Below are 24,409 nucleotides of genomic sequence, written 5' to 3' on the forward strand. Positions count from 1 at the left end.
ATGCAGCAGGTGTTGGACAACAAGAACCAGATAAGTGTGCTGCTGAAGTGCCTTGTTGATCGTGCACTTGTAGTCAGCATAGATTCTCACCGACCACTCTGGCTTGACAGGCATGACGATGGGGGTTTCCCACTTGACGTGGTCAACCGGCTCCAAAACTCCTTTCTCAGGTGTACACAGTGAGAGTCGAGTTGCCTTTTGAACACTCTAGGTACCAGTCTTTTGATGGTGCTCCAAGACACGATGGACAGGGCAGACCCGGTGTCGATCTCCATGTCACATGGAGCTCCTTCAATGAGCACTGTGACGTCCAGCTTGCGTCACGTAGGCGAGTCAGTTTGGATAATCGTGGTTCCAGACGGGCAGCGGCAGTTGGTGAGAGCAAAACAGCTTTCCTTGGCGGACTGGAGTGAAGACTTGGACTTGCGAGTCGGTGAGGGGTGTGTGTCAGATGGAGCCTATCGGCAGACCTTAGCGATGTGGCCCCTTCTGGAACACTTCCGACAGATGGCATCTCTGAATCAACACTTGGCACGGGAATGGTTGCCTCCGCAGCCAGCACATTCCGATTGGCCCTTGGACTTCTTTTGGAATGTCCTGCACTCCCGCTTTGTCTGGTGCACGTCATCGTCTTCACTGGAGGATGCCTCATCACTGCTGGCCTCTTCATGATGCACTGGAACTGGCTTCCTAGCAAGATGCAGGCTGCTGGCCTTGCGGATCTCCTGGGCGAAGCGTTTGGCAGCTTCCGAGGCCACGGCCTCCTCAATGGCTTCCTGTAGGGTGAGGTCTGGCTTGGCGAAGAGACGCTGTTGCAGACGGATGTCCCAGACCCCACAGACAATTTGATCCATCAGGGCATCGTCTAAGTCTCGGAACTCACAGTGCATTGCAGCTTGTCGGAGGGCGGCAGTGTAGTTGTTAATTGACTCCCCCTCTGACTGGTTCTGGTGGTAGAATGCATGGCGGGCAGCAATCTTGGACGGCTTTGGCGCGTAGTGGTTGCAGAGCTTCTCTTGAATCGTGCCCCATGTTGTTGCCTGTACTGCTTCAGGCGCAACCAATGCTTGGGCCGTCTCAAACATCTCAGGCCCACAGAGGCTGAGGAATAGGCCCCGCTTCCATTCCTTTGATACTTCTATCAGCTCGTTGGCTTGGAGGTGGCAGTCGAACCGAGGGAGGTAGGAGTCCCATTATTCAGAGGTGGGCGCAAACTGTGGTAGAGGCACAAGTGAAGCCATGATTCCGATGCCGGCGTGAAGGGCGATGGTTGCAACACAGTGCTCTAGCCAGAAAAGTCAGCTTTGAATTGGTTCTGTTCAGTGATTTCGCTCAGTGATTCAGCTAAGTGATTCAGCTCAGTTCAGAGGGTGGCCACATCTGGTTGTGCTCTGATGTCCATCGATCCCATCCTCGTCGCCAGTTTTAAGTTGTGGGCGAACATATCAGACGACACAGCAAATCTTCAAACAGCTCTTGATTATTCAGAGGCCAGAACAGAACTGAGCTGAAGAGCTCAGCCAGCCTGCTTATATAGAGCTCCAGAACAACGTACCTGTAGCAACTTTCTAAAACTATCCAATCACAGAACATCACTTTTGATCCTTCATTTGCATAACTATCTACAGTATCCCCCTGCTGGCCCAGGGTGAGAACTTCAGTCCATAACAAATACAATATTATTTCAAGCTGGCTGACACATTGTCATTAGAAAACATTCCAGACGCTCCATCTCCCAGAACCCGGCAGGACTTAAAAGTAGGAGAGCAAAGACTTCAAAGACAGAGGGCACTTAGCGGTACCCGTAGAGGAGATGATGTTGATGATGACAAACTAGGAAGTGGGAGAGACGTGAGGTAGAGATTTACTGGGGACAACATCATTATCTAAGAGGCTGGGTCCTATACCCTCTCTCTGTAAAGTCTGAAATAAAAAAGGATTCCTTGTTTCTATGGATTCCTGGGGAAACAGCAAGGAGCTGCTGACAGCATCCTGACAGATTGTCCAGAGTCAACATTAGTTGCCGGTTAATTTATAAATCATGACAGACTGTGCAGGACCTGCCGAGGGCAGCCTCCCAACACTGATAACTGGCAAGGACAATTATCAAAATGCCGAAATCTCATGGGCAGAAGCAGAATTAAACAAATTCCCGAACCTGACTATACATCCAGTTATAAAGCGGTATAATAAACAAACAAACAAACAAACAAATAAAAAATAATAAAATGGCTTAGTCATCCTCTGCGATAGAAAGGAGAAGGGAAAGGACAGGTTGGCCAATTATTATTGTGAAAGGTGCTCTTCCTTCAGGTAACCACAAGGGTTCAGCAATGTGATGGAAACAGGTGAGGGGTGAGTTTTTTACCTGAGGGATACATCCCCCTGGGACTGACTATGCAGGGCATTGCATCCTCCTCATAAACTTTTTGTTTTATCCAAGCTATCTCCTTGTGAAACATTAATGCAGCAGATCTGAATGTTTGCGATCTGTAGTTGGGATCTTACTTCTGTGGAAACTGCTATGACTACCAGATTTCAGCAATATCTTCCCACAAGCATGTGATTTTGGCAACATTCTCTTCCATGTCACCCTAAGTCACAACGTCCCAAAGAAATTACAATTATGGGAATCATGGGTGCAGCCAAGATTTATTTTAGGGGGGCCTATGAAGTTGTGCCTCCGTTTCATGCTCTTCTGAATGAACTTTCCTTTCACTTGTGGACCATGGTATTTGTGCTCCCTCTACACAGGATATGGCCTGTCACAAACTGATTATATCTGCCTCCCGTTCGTTTGTCCTGCTGTCTTCACTGACATTGGGAGCTGTGAACTGAGAAAATAGTTTCATTACGTAAAACTTGGAAAACTTTTATGATGCCTGCTAACATGAACAATAGGTTTCTTTACAAGTTGATGATCATTTATTTGATTCCAGTTTAACCTCCTTTAATATAGCATTTGTCTGCTATATCCATTTGGGTTTTCCATTAAAACTTTATTATTTCCTCCATTATGTAAAAACTGCATCGATACAAACTCATCTTTCCTCCCTCCCTCTTCCCTCCCTTCCATGTCTTAGAGCCATTCTATTACTTCAGAAACAGAATTAACCAAAACAAAACTCATTATAGTCATTATGTAGGTTGATTATACAGCCTGCAAGATTTACAGTTGTCTTAATTAGGTTTTTCATTAATTAAACAACCACTGACAGTACAACGTATCTGTAATGCAACCTTTTTATTACACAGAATGTCATTTTCATAGAGCAGTGAGTACCAGCTACCTGTTCCATTAGTTACACAAGGCATCAATTACTTAAGTGGTCCCTGAATACATCGCCCTTTGATTGCATGCTTAATTGGTTGCACAGCCAGTTGTTTTCATAATCTGTCCATTGCAAAAGACACCTATGGCAGAATCAGCCTAGGGCGGCACTTCCCGTATTGCCCCAAATGGCAGCCCAAAATCAGTGCTGATGATGCTGGTGCTTCTCCGCCCATAGCTGTCAACTTACACATTTGAAAATAAGGGACCAGCAGCCTTGAAAATAAGGGACCAGCAGCCAAAATAAGTGACCTGCAGCCTCACCTGTTCCAGGCACTCCAGTCTTCCTGTCCTCCTGCAGTCTGGTCAAACTCATGCTGGTAGATTCGAGAACACTGTCCAACCAACTTTGTAACCAGAGGTTCAACTGAATAGAATCTGAATCACATGCACCACAAGGCCTATGCAGCCTCAACTTAAGATGGCTCCCCGACCTCGCTTTGCACTGCAAAGTTTGCAGCAGCACGTGCAACAAAATGGCGTCCAGCATTCAAAAAACTCCTCCGCTTGCATTAACTAGCCACACACAAGGCATGCAAGCTCCACCCCCCATTCGTTCTTAGACTTCTTATTGGGTGAGCAACACAGCCAAGAAACACAGTTAGAGCCTCCCTCCTCCCTGGCCGGCAGGGAGGGAGGGAGAGGAGCTGCTTCCTTTGAAATTTAACGGACATCATTTAAGGGACATTTAAGGGACATCCATCAATAAGGGACAGCAGCAGGACATGGCGCTGGAATAAGGGACTGTCTCTTCAAATAAGGGACACTTGACAGCTATGTCTCCACCACTGGCAGAAGCAGCAGGGCAGGAGGGGCACCCAGGGGCCTTCTGCCTGGTTGGGGGCTTCTGCCACCTGAAGCAGCATCCTCACCTGCCTCAAGGCTCTGGGATCAGCCCTGTCTTTCGTTGCTTTGCTCTGGGAGGTTTTGCCAATCCTTCAATCACATGGTATTTGATTGTTTAGACTAATATTCAGTTTCATCTATTGTTTATCTCAGTGGAAAGGGGTCACCATAACTGTCCATCCTAAAACCTCAATAGCTGCTGGGCATTTGCTCACTGTGATCTTCTCCCCTCCATCTTGTTTGAATAGCTGAGGATTAAAAGGTAAATGTAAAAGACCCCTGACAGTTAAGTCCAGTTAAAAAAGGAAAAAGAAGAAGAAGAAGAAGAAGAGTTTGGATTTGATATCCCGCCTTTCACTCCCTTTAAGGAGTCTCAAAGCGGCTAACATTCTCCTTTCCCTTCCTCCCCCACAACAAACACTCTGTGAGGTGAGTGGGGCTGAGAGAGTGTGACTGGCCCAAGGTCACCCAGCAGCTGCATGTGGAGGAGCGGAGACGCGAACCCGGTTCCCCAGATTAGGAGACTACCGCTCTTAACCACTACACCATGATGATGATGATTGCAAGAATGAGAAAAAGGACAAGAGAGCATGTGAAGATTGCCCTTCCTTCAAGTAAGCAAAGAGTCCATCATTTCACCTTTGAAATTTCCTTGCTCTGCACGTCCCACTCAACCTCTTCAATCAGTGGACTTGAATTTTCTTTTCTTTTTTTTTGGAAGAACTGTTTGAAGCTATTACTACTACCAGTGCTATTTCTGGGGGGGGGGGGGATGCAGGGGTCCGCATACCCCTAAACATTTTGTGAATCTAAGTTTGGCCAGATTGAGGAGCAGTATTTCAATATGAGTAGGAAAATGAGAGTAACCCTAAACATTTTTTACGGGGGGGGGGGGGGGCGGGAGCACGGGCTACTACTAAGAATAATCATTGTGGGAGGTGAGCATGTGAAAAGTGCCCTTCCTTCAGGTAACCGCAAGGGTCCAGCAATGCGATGGGGACAGGTGAGGGGTGAGTCATTTACCTGAGGGATACATCCCCCTGGCACTGCCTATGTGGGGCATTGCATCCTCCTCATAAATGTTTCAGGAGTGCTTTTCCAAAGGCACGTGATTTTGGCAACGTTCTCGTCCACGTCAACCTAAGTCACAACGTCCCAAAGAAATTACAATTATGCAATCTGCCTACCTGCCCTCTCTTGGCAAGCTTGGGGGCTCCATTTAGCTTAAAAGCCGGCATTGGGCTTTGCCACCACAACTCATCCTGAGCCATGAAGATCCTTCACCTGTGCTTGGCTGTTCTCGCTTTGCTGCTCCTGGCTTCCCCAGGTAAGGGATGGAGAGGAAGAAGACAGAGGGACACCTGCCAGCCTATTATGGGGTGGAAGAGGGAGAGGAGTACAGTTGCTGTTCTGTGGCCTTGCAAAGGAAGCTCACTTTTCCTTCTAGAGATGTTTCTTTAGTGGTAATCTCTTTAGTGGGAATTCTTTGCATAAAAAATGTATATATCCGACAAAATTGCCTACCAAAGTGTGTCTACTAGGGAAAATGTGCACTGTGTTGCTGAATTTTCCCCATTATGCCCATAACTGCTATGCAATTTCCCCTATTATAACCTATATTTTCCTGCTATTGTCATGAGATTACACTTTTTCAGGTACATTTTTTAAACACATTACTTGGAGGGAGAGCTTACTTTCAGAGGACAGCTGTGCTTTGATGTTCACATGTTGACTTCATTATGGCACGGTAATATAATGAAAGGGGACGCGGGTGGCGCTGTGGGTAAAACCTGAGGGCCTAGGACTTGCTGATCATAAGGCGGCGGTTCGAACCCCCATGTTGGGGTGAGCTCCCACCGTTCGGTCCCAGCTCCTGCCCACCTAGCAGTTCGAAAGCACATCAAAGTGCAAGTAGATAAATAGGTACCACTCTGGTGGGAAGGTAAACAGCTTAGTCACTCTGGCACATGACCCGGAAGCTGTCTCTGGTCAAACGCCGGCTCCCTCAGCCTGTAAAGTGGGATGAGCATCGCAACCCCAGAGTTGTCTGCAACTGGACTTAACTGTCAAAACAGTCCTTTACCTTTTTTTTTAATATATGGAAAATGGCATTGCATGTAAAACTGGTAAGGAAAAACAAAAGTAGCCTCTTCTTTTCTCAGTTTGGTTAGATTTTATGGAATTCTATGCAAATTTATGGAATATGTTTTACAAAATAAAATTTTGATTTGTCTCTTCCACAGGTCTGCCAATAAATTTGGGGTATAAAGTTTCTAATTAGTGGGAAATGTTTCTTGATGTAATATAGAGCCTTTTATTCTGGGTATTCCTTGGGGCTCTGATGGCTTCAGTTACACACTTTAGTTTCTCTATAATGTATAAGCCATGTGTGCCTCACTTCTTGCTGTCGTGTTTCGTGGACTGACACCTTCCACTCACGAGCCAATATCTGGATAAGCAGATTTACCTTTTCTTCTTGTGAATATAGCAAGGGTGGTAAACACCAGTGGCCAGTGGCAGGGGTGGGGGTGGGGGTGGGGGTAGGAGTTGGGATGCCACAGCACCCAGAGCGTCACAGAGCCACTCCTGTTCAAAGGGCTGTGGAGTTGTTCCTCTCTTTCATCCTATTGTGATTTAACTTCCTTCTCCCCACTTATCTTTGTTTCTCTCTTTGCACAGGATCTGCACAGGACCAGGAAATTACGAATGGTAGGCAATGCCGTGAAGCCAACGGTCGTTGCACCAGTAGACGTTGCCGCAAAACTCAAGAAAGAATTGGAAGTTGCTTATTTTTGCCTAACTGTTGCAGAAGGTAATTTCAGCTGACCAAATGAGAATTACACCTCCTGCCCCCTCTCCCATTACCCTCTGGATTGATCATTTTAAGTACCCAATGCAGAGTCCCCTAAACTGATCATCCTTTGCCTGCAAGCTCAATTGCTTCATTGCAAAAATAAAAATAAAAATACCTATGCCAGAATCAGCCAAGGGTGGCACATCCCATTTTGCCGCTTGATGCAAAATGCTAATTGCTGCTTGGCCATTCTGCTGGCACGGCTCCTAAGCCCATCTACCTGCTCCTCCTGCCATGGCCTGATCTGCCACTAACACACACCATACCCTGTTAACTGCAGGCACAGAAGCGGCAATACCATTGTTGCCCATTTTAAGCAAGATGGTGCCGAGTTCTGTCCTCACAGGCAGAACCAGCGGGGTAGGAGGGGCGCTAATGGGTTTGTTGTCTGAGGGGCTTCTGCCACCAGGGTCCTCACCTGCCTCATGGCTGGTCCAGCTGTCTTTGGTCCCTCGGCCCTGTGAGCTTATGCCAGATCTCCTTTGCCAAATCCATAAACCACACCAGATGGGCACATTTAATTTGTTGTGCACCTTCATGCATTGTTTATCTCAGTGCCTAAGGGATGTCTATTCTGCAGCTTTAACAGATGCTGGGCACTTACTCTGTGTGGTGTCCTGCCCTCCACCGTCTAAGATTACCTCAGTATCACATCCCACACATTCCATGCAAATCTCCCACTTTCAATTCCAAGCAGCTTCATTCTTATTTTATCTTTTAAAGAAAGAACATGAGGCAGTAGACTTTTGTCTTGGGTGCATACAGAGAAATTAGCAAGTGGACTGAATGAACCCCAGGGTGCCAGTTCTCCCGTGTTTCTCCAAACATTGTCACAAAATTGTGAGCCAGCTTCCTGTTAACCCATAACTCTTTCTCGGGGCCACAAAGACAACAACTCCCTGCAGTGCATAACATCCAGTCTGCAGCAGAATATTGGAGACCTTGAAAGCTCCCTCACTATTTCGTGATATTTGTAAATGCCCCTAAGTCCCCCAGGGGTAAGGATGGGCTAAAGACTGCATTCAATTCTCATCGAAAGGTGAATCTATGTAATTCATAGATTCTGGAAATGAAAAACTGAAACAGACCTATCCCTACCCAATGGTTTATTATCATGAAATCTTTCTTGTGGTCCAACATGGCTTGCTTTGTATTTTCGTGTCTGAAACATGGTCACCTTGCTATGAAACTGAGTTAATGGTTGTCTTTTTGTTGCTGGTTTCTATGTTTTAGACGGGAGGAGTGATAGATGCCTTTGAAAAGTGGAAGATGCTCCCTCTCTTTGAGAGCCGCTGGATCCCGCTTGATCCCCAGCTAGGGACTTCTTCTCCAAAGCATCCAGATTGAAAAAAGCAACATTTTCAAGGCTCACATGAGCTTGTGCCTTGCAATAAAAGCAGATCCCAAAGCCATTTCCCCTCTGTTTTTCATTTCTAAGCATGAGTGTTCTTGCTAGTGGAGCCAAAATGGCACCCATGAGAAGGAGGTGTCAGCAGGCATGGTTTGTGGAGAGGCCCAAAACATCATTAGAAAGAAAGACTAAAAGGGGGTGAGGATCCCCCAAAACAATCTAGTGAGGAGGACTGGGCCAAAATGTGGAAAATGAAGAGTGACAAAATATGGGGGGGGGGGTGGAATGAGAGGGAGCAGAAGTTCAGTTCTGCTTCCATTTAAATGGTAACCAACCTGAGTGGCACTCTTTTAAAAAGTTTGCCAGTTGAAATATAGTCATTCTTCAAAATCCACAGGTCTCTGAATTTTGGGATTATTGAACTGACCAGACCAGGTCTCGAAGATTTGTCTTTTTACTTTAATAAATATTTTTTATTAGATTTTCCATAAAAAAACATTTTTACAAAATTATACATCCATTTTTAACTTAAACCCTTTTTTCCAGAACTTCCCTCAGCTTGTCTGATAATTTTCCGTTTATTTTTTATCCTCGTCTCACATTTTCCAATATTATATTGCACTCAACTACTCTTAATCACATCATATTTTTTAAACAATATTTCTAACAGTAATTTCACAGAGCTCCTTGAAAGCCAACGAACGTTATTTTTGATATACTCTGTAAATTTCTTCCAGTCCTCTGAGAATCTCTGGTCACGTTGGTTCCTAATTCTCCCTGTCAATCTGTCCATTTCTGCGTATTCCATCAGTTTCATCCTCCATTCTTGGGCATCTCTTCCTGTTTCCATTTCTGTGCCAGCAAAATTCTGGCTGCTGTTACTGCATACAAAACTAATTTCACATCTTTTTTACTAATTTCATTATCCAGTATTCCCAACAAGAGAGCTTCTGGTTTTTTAACAAAAGTATATTTCAGCATTTTCTTTAACTCATTATAGATCATCTCCCAGAAGCTTTTTACCCTCTTACATTCCCACCACATATGGTAAAATGTTCCTTCTGTCTCCTTACACTTCCAACATTTATTACACACTTTATACGTTTTACCCAGTTTTACTGGTGTTATATACCATCTATATAACATCTTCATAACATTTTCCTTAATCGTTGTACAAGCTGTAAACTTTAACCCATCCTTCCATAATTTAGTCCATTTCTCAAATTCAGTATTATATCCGAAATCTCTAGCCCAACTAATCATAACAGATTTAACCTCTTCGTCCACAGTATTCCATTCCAACAATATTTTATACATTTTAGATAAAATTTTCACTTCATTGTTTAAGATTTCTTGTTGAAATCTAGATTCTTTTTCTGAATACCCCCTCTCTAAAACCTATTTTTTAAACATTTCATTTAACTGAAAATAATGCAGCCAATCCTTAACATATTCTTTTACTTCTTCATATGGTTTCAATTTCCACTTATTTCCTTCCTTTTTTAATAGTTTCTCATATGTTGTCCATCTCCCGCTCATATTTATCTTTTTAAACCTCTAATGGTGATAACCAATGTGGAGTCTTTGGTTCTAATACATTTTTATACCTATTCCAAACCTCTAAAGATGTGGTTCTCAAACCCTTTATGTATTCTTTTTTTATCATACCATAAATACGCGTGCCAACCAAATCTATTATCATAACCTTCTAAATCCAATAATTCATTATTTTCTAACTTCATCCATTCTTTCAACCAACAAAGACATGACACTTCATAATATAACCTCAAGTCTGGCAGGGCGAAACCTCCTCTTTCTCTTGCGTCAGTTAATATCTTTAAATTTAATTCTTGGTTTCTTGCCCTGCCAAATATATCTTGATAATATTCTTTGCCATTCTTTAAATATTGTCACTCCTTTTATTATTGGTATTGTTTGAAATAAAAATAACATTTTCGGTAGCACATTCATCTTTATCGTTGCAATCCTTCCCCAAAATGAGAATTTCATTCTACCCCACACCTCCAGGTCCTTTTTTATCTTATTCCATACTGGTACATAATTATCGTGAAATAAATCAATACCTCTAGTGGTTAGTGTAATCCCTAAATATTTAACCTTTTTCACCATTTCAATCCCTAATTGTTGCTGCAATCTTTCAATTACATCCTGTTCAATGTTTTTCGTAATTATTTTGGTTTTCTTTCTGTTTAACTTAAAGCCGGCCACCTCTCCAAACTGTTCTACCTCTTCCAACACTTCATCTACACTCTTCATAGGATCTTCTATTGTAATAACTAAATCATCCGCAAAAGCTTTGACTTTGTATTGATTTTGCCCTACTGACACTCCTTTGATATTCTCATTATTCCTTATTGATCTTAAGAAGACCTCCAATACCGAGATGAATAACAGCAGTGACAATGGACATCCCTGCCTTGTACCTTTAGTTATAGCAATTTTCTCTGTCAATACATTATTAACGATTAATCTTGCTCTTGCTTCTTCTTGTAGATTCTTGCCCCCTCCCCCCACATGATTGCAGGTTGGGAAGTGAGGCAATCACACAGGGTCCCGGACGTTTCACCGTCTATTGATCCCTGTGCCACCACTTTATTTCTCGCTGCCACCACCCAGGCCCTACCTGGTACAATACTGAGTCCAGTCAGTGTTAAGTTGGAACAGAAACTTCTGTTTATTTATTGCAATTTAACAAGCGTGTGGTTTCATAAATTGTCTCACTCACTAAACCACCTCTCAGATATTTACTTGTCTTCCTAACTCCTAAATGTTCCTGACTCAGCTTCTTTTGCTACACTAACTCAACCTGCCCACAGACTCTATCCCAATTCACTCCCACTCCAACCAACCGCCCAACTCCCAACGAACTCCTCCCTTTGCCCCTCCCAGAGCTGGTTTCATAGTCCCTCTGACTCCACCCCCCCGGGTTCTGATTGGGTAACCTGCTTAACTATTTCACCTCCAGCACTCTCATCTGTTAACGTCACAGGAAGTAGCCCAAGTTTTTACAGAAATTAGCTCCACAAAGCCCACTCATTACAGTATATTAGGCATAATTGCATGCACATGTGCCTGCCAGGAAGAATTTTTCATCCTAGGATCCCATGGCATCCAGTCTGGTGAGATAAGAGAATAATAATAATAATAATAATAATAATAATAATAATAATAATAAATTATTATTATTATTTATTATTATTATTATTATTATTATTATTATTATTATTATTAATACCCCGCCCATCTGGCTGGGTTTCTCCAGCTACTCTGGGCGGCTTCCAACAGAATATTAAAATACAAAACCTATTAAACATTGAAAACCTCCCTAAACAAGGCTGCCTTCAGATGTCATCTAAAAGTTTGGTAGTTGTTTTTTTCTTTGACATCTGGTGGGAGGGCGATCCACAGGGCGGGTGCCACTACCAAGAAGGCCCTCCCCCTGTTTCCCTGTAACTTGGCTTCTCACAGCAACGGAACGGCCAGAAGGCCCTCAGCACTGGACCTCAGTGTCCAGGCAGAACGATGGGGGTGGAAATGCTCCTTTAGGTATACTGGACCAAGGCCATTTAGGGCTTTAAAGGTCAACACCAAAACTTTGAATTGTGCTCAGAAACATACTGGGAGCCACTGTAGGTCTTTCAAGACCGGTGTTATATGGTTTCGGAGGCCGCTCCCAGTCACCAGTCTAGCTACCGCATTCTGGATTAGTTGTAGTTTCCAGATCACCTTCAAAAGTAGTCCCACATAGAGCGCATTGCAGTAGTCCAAGCGAGAGATAAGTAGATCATGCACCACTCTGGTGAGACAGCCTATGGGCAGGTAGGGTCTCAGCCTGCGTACCAGATGGAGCTGGTAGACAGCTGCCCTGGACACAGAATTGACCTGCTCCTCCATGGACAGCTGTGAGTCCAGAATGACTCCCAGGCTGCACACCTGTTCCTTCGGTGCATGGTTAGCCCATTCAGGACCAGGGAGTCTTCCACACCTGCCTGTCTTCTGTCCCCCCCAAAACAGTATTTCTGTCTTGTCAGGATTCACCTCAATCTGTTAGCCACCACCCATCCTCCAACCGCCTCCAGACACTCACATAGGGCCTTCACCGCCTTAACTGGTTCTGATTTGAAAGAGAGTTAGAGCTGGGTATCATCCGCATACTGATGAACACCCAGCCCAAACCCCCTGATGATCTATGCTACCACTCAGGGGATTTGTAACTGGATTTGTAACTATGTTACCACTCAGTGGATTTGTAACTGGCTGACTGACCGAACCCAAAGGGTGCTCATCAATGGTTCCTCTTCATCTTGGAGAAGAGTGACAAGTGGGGTGCCACAGGGTTCTGTCTTGGGCCCGGTCTTATTCAACATCTTTATCAACGACGATGGACTCAAGGGCATCCTGATCAAATTTGCAGATGACACCAAACTTGAAGGGGTGGCTAACACCCCAGAGGACAGGATCACACTTCAAAATGACCTTGACAGATTAGAGAACTGGGCCAAAACAAACAAGATGAATTTTAACAGGGAGAAATGTAAAGTATTGCACTTGGGCAAAAAAAAATGAGAGGCACAAATACAAGATGGGTGACACCTGGCTTGAGAGCAGTACATGTGAAAAGGATCTAGGAGTCTTGGTTGACCACAAACTTGACATGAGCCAACAGTGTGACGCGGCAGCTAAAAAAGCCAATGCAATTCTGGGCTGCATCAATAGGAGTATAGCATCTAGATCAAGGGAAGTAATAGTGCCACTGTATTCTGCTCTGGTCAGACCTCACCTGGAGTACTGTGTCCAGTTCTGGGTACCACAGTTCAAGAAAGACACTGACAAACTGGAACGTGTCCAGAGGAGGGCAACCAAAATGGTCAAAGGCCTGGAAACGATGCCTTATGAGGAACGGCTAAGGGAGCTGGGCATGTTTAGCCTGGAGAAGAGGAGGTTAAGGGGTGATATGATAGCCATGTTCAAATATATAAAAGGATGTCACATAGAGGAGGGAGAAAGGTTGTTTTCTGCTGCTCCAGAGAAGCGGACACGGAGCAATGGATCCAAACTACAAGAAAGAAGATTCCACCTAAACATTAGGAAGAACTTCCTGACAGTAAGAGCTGTTTGACAGTGGAATTTGCTGCCAAGGAGTGTGGTGGAGTCTCCTTCTTTGGAGGTCTTTAAGCAGAGGCTTGACAACCATATGTCAGGAGTGCTCTGATGGTGTTTCCTGCTTGGCAGGGGGTTGGACTCGATGGCCCTTGTGGTCTCTTCCAACTCTATGTTCTATGATTCTATGATTCTATGATTCTTTGATTCTATGATCTCTCCCAGCGGCTGCATGTAGATGTTGAAAAGCATGGGGGAGAGGACAGAACCCTGAGGCACCCCACAAGTGAGAGCTCAGGGGTCTGAACACTCATTCCACACCACCACTTTCTGAACATGGCTCAGGAGGAAGGAGCAGAACCACGGTATAACAGTGCCCCCAGATCCCAGCCCCTTGAGATGGTCCAGACGTATGTTATGGTCGATGGTGTCAAAAGCCACTGAGAAATCCAGGAGCACTAGGAAACAGCTCCCACCTTTGTCCCTAGCCTGCCGGAGATCGCAGACCTGTGCGACCAAGGACGTTTCAGTCCCATGATGAGGCCTGAATCCTGACTGGAAGGGATCCAAATGGTCTGCTTCTTCCAGGCATGCCTGGAGTTGTTCAGCAACCACTCTCTCAATCACCTTGCCCAAGAATGGAAGATTTGAGACTGGATGACAGTTGGCCATATTAGCAGCATCTAAATATGGTTTTTTAAGAAGCAGTTTCCTAACCGCCTCTTTCAGCGGGTCTGGGAAGGCTCCCTCACAGAGAGAAGCATTCACCACCCCACGAAGTCCATCGCCGAGCCCTTCCCGGCTAGCTTTTATAAGCCAGGATGGGCAAGGATCAATGAGACAGGTGGTTGGTTTCACTCGTCCAAGCAGCCTTTCCACATCCTCGGAGGTAACAAATTGGAATGGATTCCACACAACTTGACTCGACAGGACTCTAGCACTCTCCCGCCCTGGCCCTGCTCCCACGGTGGAGTCTACCTCTTCTTGAATCTGAGTGACTTTATCTGCAAAAAACTTTGCAAAATCATTGCAGGAGATCATGTGGCCTGTACTGGGCCCTGATGTAGCAGGTGGTTCCGCTAAATTGCGAACCACCTGAAAGAGTCTCCTGCTGCTGTTTTCTGCAGCTACAATAGAGGCGGTGAAGAAAGTCTTCTTTGCTGTTGCTACCGCCACTTGGTAGGCTCGACATTGAGCTCTAACCCGTGTCCAGTCAGCTTCAGAATGAGTTATTCGCCACCGGTGCTCTAGCAGTTTCAGCGATTGTTTCATTGCCCTCAGATCTGTGGAAAACCACAGGTCTGTCTGGGCTCCATGCAGTTGGAGAGGGGGATTTGGAACCAAACAGTCAATAGCCCTGGTTAACTCCACATTCCAGGGGGCCACCAGGGAATCAGCTGAAAGGCCATCAACATGAAATAAAGCATGCCCTACCACTCTCTAGAAACCATTTGTATCTATTAAGTAGCGGGGGCAGACCATCCGAATCGGCCCCACCTCCCTGCAGAGGAGAAGTGTTATGGAGAAGTCCAGTTGCACCAGGAAGTGATCTGACCATGGCACTTCTTTAGTTTTGCTTTTACTTAGTGTCAGATCACCAACATCCATAGAGGTGAACACCAGGTCCAAGGCTTGTCCGCAGCTATGAGTTGGGCCAGACTTATTCAGGGACAGCCCCATGGAGGCCATGCTTTCCACAAAGTCCTGAGCGGCCCCTTGCTGTGCGTAAGGGAAACCCGGTGGACAAGCAGCAGCAAGGACAGGCCCATCTGCTTCATCCAACCAAGTCTCTGTTACACATGCCAGGTCAAGTCCTCCATCCATGATCAAGTCGTGGATGGCAGTGGTCTTATGAATCATTGACCTGGCATTGCATAGCAGCACCTTCAGGTGATGTGGTTATCCCTTGCTGATTCCAATATATGTCCGGTCAGGACCAGACCCGGAGGCAGGAATAGTCTTCAAACAATGACTAAACCTGCCTCTTCAGTAATGACATGGTCTGGTCTTAGCGTAACTCCTCCCCTGTCCATGATCACTGAGATCGGTTGTCCCAGTGCATCTCCCCCCCCCCCCCCCGGAACCTGCCCCAGCCATTTTGTTGGCTGAGACCCACTCCCAGGCAGCCCTGACCCCTTCCCTTAAGAACAAAATAAAACCATAAAACATACACACAAACATACACACACACACATACAATAAAACAATTCAAACCAAAGACAGTAAAAATTACAAACATACCAAAATTAAACAAATTCCCAGTACCAGTGGCCACTGGCGGGGGGGGGTAGGACTTGGGATGCCACAGCACCCAGAGAGTCACAGAGCCACTCCTGTTCAAAGGGCTGTGGAGTTGTTCCTCTCTTTCATCCTATTGTGAATTAACTTCCTTCTCCCCAGTAGACAGTTATGTGTGTTTCTCTCTTTGCACAGGATCTGCACAGGACCAGGAACCTAAGAATGCTTGGCAATGCCATAACGCCAGTGGTCTTTGCTTCCATCTAGGTTGTCACAATAATACTGAAAAGACTGGAAAGTGTTTTTATACTTTTCCCTGTTGCAAAAGGTAATTTCAGCTGACCAAATGAGAATTACACCTCCTGCCCCTCTCCCATTACCCTCTGGATTGATCATTTCAAGTACCCAATGCAGAGTCCCCTAAACTGATCATCCTTTGCCTGCAAGCTCAATTGCTCCATTGCAAAAATAAAAATAAAAATACCTATGCCAGAATCAGCCAAGGGTGGCACATCCCATTTTGCCGCTTGATGCAAAATGCTAATTGCTGCTTGGCCATTCTGCCGGCACGGCTCCTAAGCCCATCTACCTGCTCCTCCTGCCATGGCCTGATCTGCCACTAACACACACCATACCCTGTTGGTTGCAGGCACAGAAGCGGCACTACCATTGTTGCTCATTTTAAGCAAGATGGTGCCGGGTTCTGTCCTCATAGGCAGAACCAGCGGGGTAGGAGGGGCACCAATGGGTTTGTTGTCTGAGGGGCTTCTGCCACCAGGGTCCTCACCTGCCTCATGGCTGGTCCAGCTGTCTTTGACCCCTCGGCCCTGTGAGCTTATGCCAGATCTCCTTTGCCAAATCCATAAACCACACCAGATGGGCACATTTAATTTGTTGTGCAGCTTCATCCATTGTTTATCTCAGTGCCTAAGGGATGTCTATTCTGCAGCTTTAACAGATGCTGGGCACTTACTCTGTGTGGTGTCCTGCCCTCCACCATTTAAGATTAGCTCAGTTTCACATCCCACACATTCCATGCAAATCTCCCACTTTCAACTCCAAGCAGCTTCATTCTTATTTTATCTTTTAAAGAAAGAACCTGAGGCAGTAGACTTTTGTCTTGGGTCCTGGCAGAGAAATTAGCAACTGGACTGAATGAACCCCATAATATCCAGTCTGCAGGAGAATATTGGAGACCTTGCAAACTCACTCCCTATTTCGTGATATTTGTAAATGCCCCTAGAAGACAAAGTCCCTCAGGGGTAAGGATGGGCAAGAGATTGGATTCAGTTGTCATCGAAAGGTGGATCTATGTAATTCATAGATTCTGGAAATAGAAAACTGAAACAGACCTATCCCTACCAAATGGTTTATTATCATGAAATCTTTCTTGTGGTCCAACATGCCTTGCTTTGTGTTTTCATGTCTCAGACATGGTCACTTTGCTATGAAACTGAGTTAACTCTTGTCTTTTTGTTGCTGGTTTCTATGTTTTAGACGGGAGGAGTGATAGATGCCTTTGAAAAGTGGAAGATGCTCCCTCTCTTTGAGAGCCGCTGGATCCCGCTTGATCCCCAGCTAGGGACTTCTTCTCCAAAGCATCCAGATTGAAAAAAAGCAACAGTTTCAAGGCTTACATGAGCTTGTGCCTTGCAATAAAAGCAGATCCAAAAGCCCTTTTCCCTCTGTTTTTCATTCCTAAGCATGAGTGTTCTTGCTAGTGAAGCCAAAATGGCACCTTATGTCCATGAGAAGGAGGTGTCAGCAGGCATGGTTTGTGGAGAGGCCCAAAACAGCATTAGACAGGATGACTAAAAGGGGGTGAGGATCCCCCAGAACAGTCTAGTGAGGAGGACTGGGCCACAATGTGGAAAATGAAGAGTGACAAAATATGGGGGGTGGAACAAGAGGGAGAAGAAATTCTGTTCAGTTTCCCTTTAAATGGTAACCAACCTGAGTGGCACTCTTTGAAAATGTATGCCAGTTGAAATATAGTCATCCTTAAAAATCCACAGGTGTCTGAATTTTGGGATTATTGAACTGACCATACCAGATCTGGAAGCTTCTTCTTATAGATTCTAGGCCCCTCCAGCTACGGGATTACAGGATGGGAAGTAGTCCAGGCTTTTACAGAAACTAGCTCCACCAAGCCCAATTATTATTATTATTATTAGTAGTAGTAGTACGCATAATTGCCTGCACATGTGCCTACCAAGAAGAATTCTTCATCCTAGGATCCCATGGCATCCAGCCTGGTGAGATAAGAGAATGCAAATAATAACAATAACAATAAAACAATAACAATAATTTATTATTTATACCCTGCCCATCTGGCTGGGTTTCTCCAGCCACTCTGGGCGGCTTCCAATAGATTATTAAAATACAATAACCTATTAAACATTAAAAACTTCCCTAAACAAGGCTGCCTTCAGATATCTTCTAAAAGTTTGGTAGTTGTTTTTCTCTTTGACATCTGGTGGGAGGGCAGGTGCCACTACCAAGAAGGCCCTCCGCCTGGTTCCCTGTAACTTGGCTTCTAATAGCGAGGGAACTGCCAGAAGGCCCTCAGCACTGGACTTCAGTGTCCGGGTAGAACGATTGGGTGGAGATGCTCCTTTAGGTATACTTCACTGAGGCCATTTAGGGCTTTCAAGGTCAGCACCAATACTTTGAATTGTGTTTGGAAACGTACTGGGAGCCAGTGTAGGTCTTTCAAGACCGGTGTTATATGGTTTCGGTGGCTGCTCCCATTCACCAGTCTAGCTGCCGCATTCTGGATTAGTTGTAGTTTCCGGATCACCTTCAAAGGTAGCCTCACATAGAGAGCATTGCAGTAGCCCAAGCAAGAGATATCTAGAGCATGCACCACTCTGGTGAGACAGTCTATGGCCAGCTAGGGTCTCAGCCTGCGTACCAGATGGAGCAGATAAACAGCTGCCCTGGACACAGAATTGAACTGCTCCTCCATGGACATCTGTGAGTCCAGAATGACTCCCAGGCTGCACACCTGGTCCTTCAGGGGCACGGTTACCCCATTCAGGACCAGGGAGTCCTCCACACCTGCTCGCCTCCTGTCCCCCAAAAACAGTACTTCTTGTCAGGATTCAACCTCAATCTGTTAGCTGCCATCCATCCTCCAACTGTCTCTAAACACTCACACAGGACCTTCACTGCCTTCACTGGTTCTGATTTGAAAGAGAGGTAGAGTTGGGTATATATAGACAAAATACTTAATAAAAATAAAAAGCAGCTCAATACCCCCCCCCCAAACTCATAGTCAAATATAAAATGCAAATAATTAACAGGAGAATACAATATTACTTCAAGCTGGCTGACATGTTGTCATTAGAAAACAGCCCAGACCCTCCATCTCCCAGAACCCGGAGGGACTTAAAAGTAGGAGAGCAAAGACTTCGAAGACACTTAGCGGCACCCGTAGAGGAGATGATATTGATGATGACAAACAAGGAAGTGGGAGAGACGAAAGGTAGAGATTCACTGGGACAACATCATTATCCAAGAAGCTGGGTTCCATACCCTCTCTCTGTAAAGTCTGAAATAAAAAAGGATTCCTTGTCTCTATGGATTCCTGGGGAAACAGCAAGGAGCTGCTGACAGCGTCCTGACAGATTGTCCCGAGTCAACATTAATTGCCGGTTAAGTTATAAATCGTGACAGACTGCAGGACCTCGGGGGCAGCCTCCCAACACTGATAACTGCCTTCGCTGGTTCTGATTTGAAAGAGAGCTAGAGCTGGGTATCATCCACATACTGATGAACACCCAGCCCAAACCCCATGATGATCTCTCCCAGCAGCTGCATGTAGATGTTGAAAAGCATGGGGGAGAGGACAGAACCCTGAGATACCCCACAAGTGAGAGCTCAGGGGTCTGAACACTCATTCCCCACCACCACTTTCTGAACACTGCCCAAGAGGAAGGAGCAGAACCACTGTATAACAGTGCCCCCAGCTCCCAGCCCCTCTAGACGGTCCAGAACTATGTTATGGTCGATGGTGTAAAAAGCCACTGAGAGATCCAGGAGAACTAGGAAATAGCTCTCACCTTTGTCCCTAGCCTGCCAGAGATCATAGACCAGTGTGACCAAGGCCGTTTCAGTCCCATGATGAGGCCTGAATCCTGACTGGAAGGGATCCAAATGGTCCGCTTCTTCCAGGCATGTCTGGAGTTGTTCAGCAACCACTCGCTCAATCACCTTGCCCAAGAATGGAAGATTTCAGACTGGATGATGGTTGGCCATATTGGCAGCATCTAAAGATAGTTTTTTAAGAAGCGGTTTCCTAACCGCCTCTTTCAGCAGGTCTGGGAAGGCTCCCTCACAGAGAGAAGCATTCACCACCCCACGAAGTCCATCGCCCAGCCCTTCCCGGCTAGCTTTTATAAGCCAGGATGGGCAAGGATGAATGAGACAGGTGTTTGGTTTCACTCGTCCAAGCAGCCTGTCCACATCCTCGGAGGTAACAGATTGGAATTGATTCCACGCAACTTGACTAGACAGGACTCTAGCACTCTCCCACCCTGGCCCTGCTCCCACGGTGGAGTCTACCTCTTCTTGAATCTGAGTGACTTTATCTGCAAAAAACTTTGCAACATCATTGCAGGAGATCATGTGGCCTGTACTGGGCCCTGATGTAGCAGGTGGTTCCGCTGAATTGCAAACCACCTTAAAGAGTGTCCTGCTGCTGTTTTCTGCAGATACAATAGAGGCGGTGAAGAAAGTCCTCTTTCCAGCGCTACCGCCACTTGGTAGGCTCGACAATGAGCTCTAACGGGTGTCTGGTCAGCTTCAGAAAGAGTTATCCGCCACTGGCGCGCTAGCCATCTCAGCGATTGTTTCATTGCCCTCAGATCTGTGGAAAACCATTCAATTGGAGAGGGCGCTTCGGAGCCAAACAGTCAATAGCCCTGGTTAAGGCCACATTCCAGTGGGCCACCAGGAAATCAGCTGAAAGGCCATCAACATCAGATAAAGCATTCCCTGCCACTCTCTGGAAACCATTTGGATCCATTAAGTGGCGGGGGCAGACCATCCAACAAAATGGCTGGGGCAGGTTCCACGGGGGGGAGGGGGGAGGATGCATTGGAGAACCAATCTCAGTGATTAGGGGTAGGAGGAGGATTTACGATAAGACCAGACTATGTCATTACCGAAGAGGCAGGTTTAGTCATTGTTTGAGGACTATCCCTGCCTCTGGGTCTGGTCCACAGATCTGAGGGCAGATGTTTTCAACATCTACATGCAGCAGCTAGGAGAGATCATAACGGGGTTTGGGCTGGGTGTTCATCAGTATGCGGATGATACCCAGCTCTAGCTCTCTTTCAAATCAGAACCAGTGAAGGCGGTGAAGGTCCTGTGTGAGTGTCTGGAGCCAGTTGGAGGATGGATGGCGGCTAACAGATTGAGGTTGAATCCTGACAAGACAGAAGTACTGTTTTGGGGGGACAGGAGGCGAGCAGGTGTGGAAGACTCCCTGGTCGTGAATGGGGTAACCGTGCCTCTGAAGGACCAGGTGCGCAGCCTCGGAGTCATTCTGGACTCACAGCGGTCCATGGAGAAGCAGGTCAATTCTGTGTCCAGGGCAGCTGTTTACCAGCTCCATCTGGTACGCACGCTGAGACCTTTAAAAGCCCTAAACAGCCTTGGTCCAGTATACCTAAAGGAGCATCTCCACCCCCATCGTTCTACCCGGACACTGAGGTCCAGTGCTGAGGGCCTTCTGGTGGTTCCCTCACTGTGAGAAGCCAAGTTACAGGGGAAAAGGCGGAGGGCCTTCTCGGTAGTGGCACCTGCCCTGTGGAATGCCCTCCCACCAGATGTCAAAGAGAAAAACAACTACCAAACTTTTAGAAGACCTCTGAAGGCAGCCTTGTTTAGGGAAGTTTTTAATGTTTAATAGGTTATTGCATTTTAATTTTCTGTTGGAAGCCGCCCGGAGTGGCTGGGGGAACCCAGCCAGTGGGGTGGGGTATAAATAATAAATTTTTGTGATTGTTATTGTTATTATTTGCATTCTCTTATCTCACCAGACTGGGTGCCATGGGATCCTAGGATGAAGAATTCTTCCCGGTAGGCACATGTGCATGCAATTATGCCTAATATACTATAATGAGTGGGCTTGGTGGAGCTTGGTGGAGCTAATTTCTGCAAAAGCCTGGGCTACTTCCTGTGACGTTAACATATGAGAGTGCTGGAGGTGAAATAGTTAAGCAGGTTACCCAATCAGAACCCAGGGGGTGGAGTCAGAGAGACTATAAAACCAGCTCTGGAAGGGGCGAAGGGAGGAGTTTCTTGGGAGTGGGGTGGTTGGTTGGAGTGGGAGTGAATTGAGCTAGTCTGTGGGTCGGTTGAATTTATGTAGCGAAATAAGCTGAGTCAGGAACAGTTAGGGGCTAGGAAGACAAGTAAATATCTGAGAGGTGGTCTAGTGAGTAAGAGCAGGTAGCAGAAGTTATAGGTCTGGATAGGCACCCCATGATTGTAATTCACTGAGACCGTTTATGAAACCACACGCTTGTTAAACTGCAATAAATAAGCAGAAGTTTATGTTCCAACTTAACCCTGACTGGACTCAGTATTTTACCAGGTAGGGCCTGGGTGGTGGTAGCAAGAAATAAAGTGGTGGCACAGGGATCAATAGACGGTGAAATGTCCGGGGACCCTGTGTGATCACCACACTTCCCAACCTGCAATCCTGTGGGGGGGGGGAGGGGGCAAGAATCTTTAAGAGGAAGCTTCCAGACCTCGTCTGGTCAGTTCAATAATCCCAAAATTCAGACACCTGTGGATTTTAAAGGATGACTATATTTCTATTGGCATACTTTTTAAAAGAGTGCCACTCAGGTTTTGGGGGATGCTCACGCCCTTTTAGTCTTTGTCCATGGAGTTTTCTTGGCAGGGATACTGGAGTGGCTTGCCAGTTCCTCCTCCAAATGGATCTCGTTTGGTCAAAACTCTCCACTATGACCTGTTCATCTTGGGTGCCCTGCTCGGCATAGTTCATAGCTTCTCTGAGTTCTTCTTTTTTTTTTTAATATATATTTATTGAAGTTTTCAAATAAAGCATATATTAGATAAGCACAACTTATCATTGTCCATTTAACATCTCTCAATTATTACATGGGACTCCCCCACACCTCCCGCATACACTTACATCATTATTAAATTTATTTCAAACAAATTATCATTTAACTCATCTTAATTAATAATCTTAATTTGGTTTGACATATAATTCAGCCTTAAATCTAATTTAATGGTAGACAATTATCTGCACTGGCATCCAATTCAACACTCAGCCAAATTACAATATTTTTGTAAATAAATCTTAAATTCCCTCCAGTCTTCTTCCATCCTTTCTTCTCCCTGGTCTCGAATTCTGCCGGTCATCTCGGCTAATTGCATATAGTCCATCAGTTGCATCTGCCATTCTTCCACAGTGGGTAGCTCCTGAGTTTTCCAATTCTTGGCAATTAATATTCTTGCTGCTGTTGTTGCGTACATAAAGAATGTTCTGTCCTTTTTTAACACACTCTGGCCTACAATACCCAGGAGAAAGGCCTCTGGTTTCTTAGTAAAGGTGTATTTAAACACCTTTTTTAATTCATTATATATCTTCTCCCAAAAGGCCTTCACTCTAGGGCAGGTCCACCAGAGGTGAAAAAATGTTCCTTCATTTTCCTTACATTTCCAACATTTGCTATCAGACGAATGGTATATTTTAGCCAGTTTAACAGGGGTCATGTACCATCTATACATCATTTTCATCACATTTTCCTTCAACGCATTATATGCAGTGAAGTTCAGCCCAGAGGTCCACAACCTTTCCCAATCTTCAAACATAATATTATACCCAATGTCCTGCGCCCATTTTATCATTGTTGATTTTACCATTTCGTCATGTGTGTTCCATTTCAGCAGCAAGTTATACATTCTTGAAAGTACCTTAGTCTTAGGTTCTAACAGTTCAGTTTCTAACTTTGACTTTTCCACTTGGAATCCTAGCTTTTTGTCATTTTTAAACACTTCTTTAATCTGAGCATATTGTAACCAGTCTCGCACTTTGTCTCTCATCTTTTCTAAACTCTGCAATTTCCAGTTGTCACCATCCTTTTCTATTATCTCCCAATATTTTGGCCAGTTGGCCTCCATATTGGCTCTTTTCCGAGCCTTAGCCTCCAGGGGTGACAGCCACCTCGGAGTTTTATTCTCCAGTAAGTCTTTATATTTTGTCCAGACATTAAAAACTGATTTTCTGACAATATGGTTCTTGAAGGCCTTATTTATCTTAGCTTTATCATACCATAAATATGCATGCCATCCAAACGCGTTATTAAAACCTTCCAAATCCAAGACATCCGTATCTTCAAGAAGTAACCAATCTTTTAACCAGCAGAAAGCTGCAGCTTCATAATACAACTTTAAATCTGGCAGGGCAAAGCCCCCTCTTTCTTTCGCATCTGTTAATATTTTAAATTTGATTCTGGGCTTTTTGCCCTGCCAGACAAATTTAGAAATATCTTTCTGCCACTTCCGGAAGCACTCTGTCTTGTCTACAATCTGCAGTGTCTGAAACAAAAATAACATTTTTGGCAATACATTCATCTTGATGGCAGCTATTCGGCCCAACAAAGAAAGTTTTAGTCTTGACCAA

At 45.3% G+C, this 24,409-nt stretch overlaps 1 protein-coding gene and 1 long non-coding RNA gene across 5 annotated transcripts in view; one reads left to right on the forward strand and one right to left on the reverse strand.

The window, feature by feature from the left end:
• Nucleotides 1–24,409, reverse strand: part of LOC310673973 (gallinacin-5-like) — an 84,777-nt gene that overhangs the window by 50,437 nt on the left and 9,931 nt on the right. The window lies entirely within an intron of this gene.
• On the forward strand, nucleotides 6,893–8,443 carry LOC310674026. Its single transcript, XR_014509330.1, has 2 exons — nucleotides 6,893–6,989; nucleotides 8,265–8,443. It is a non-coding gene; the product is annotated as an uncharacterized lncRNA (long non-coding RNA).

The sequence above is a fragment of the Podarcis tiliguerta genome, assembly GCF_965153285.1.
Source record: "Podarcis tiliguerta genome assembly, chromosome: 3".
NCBI lineage: Eukaryota > Metazoa > Chordata > Lepidosauria > Squamata > Lacertidae > Podarcis > Podarcis tiliguerta.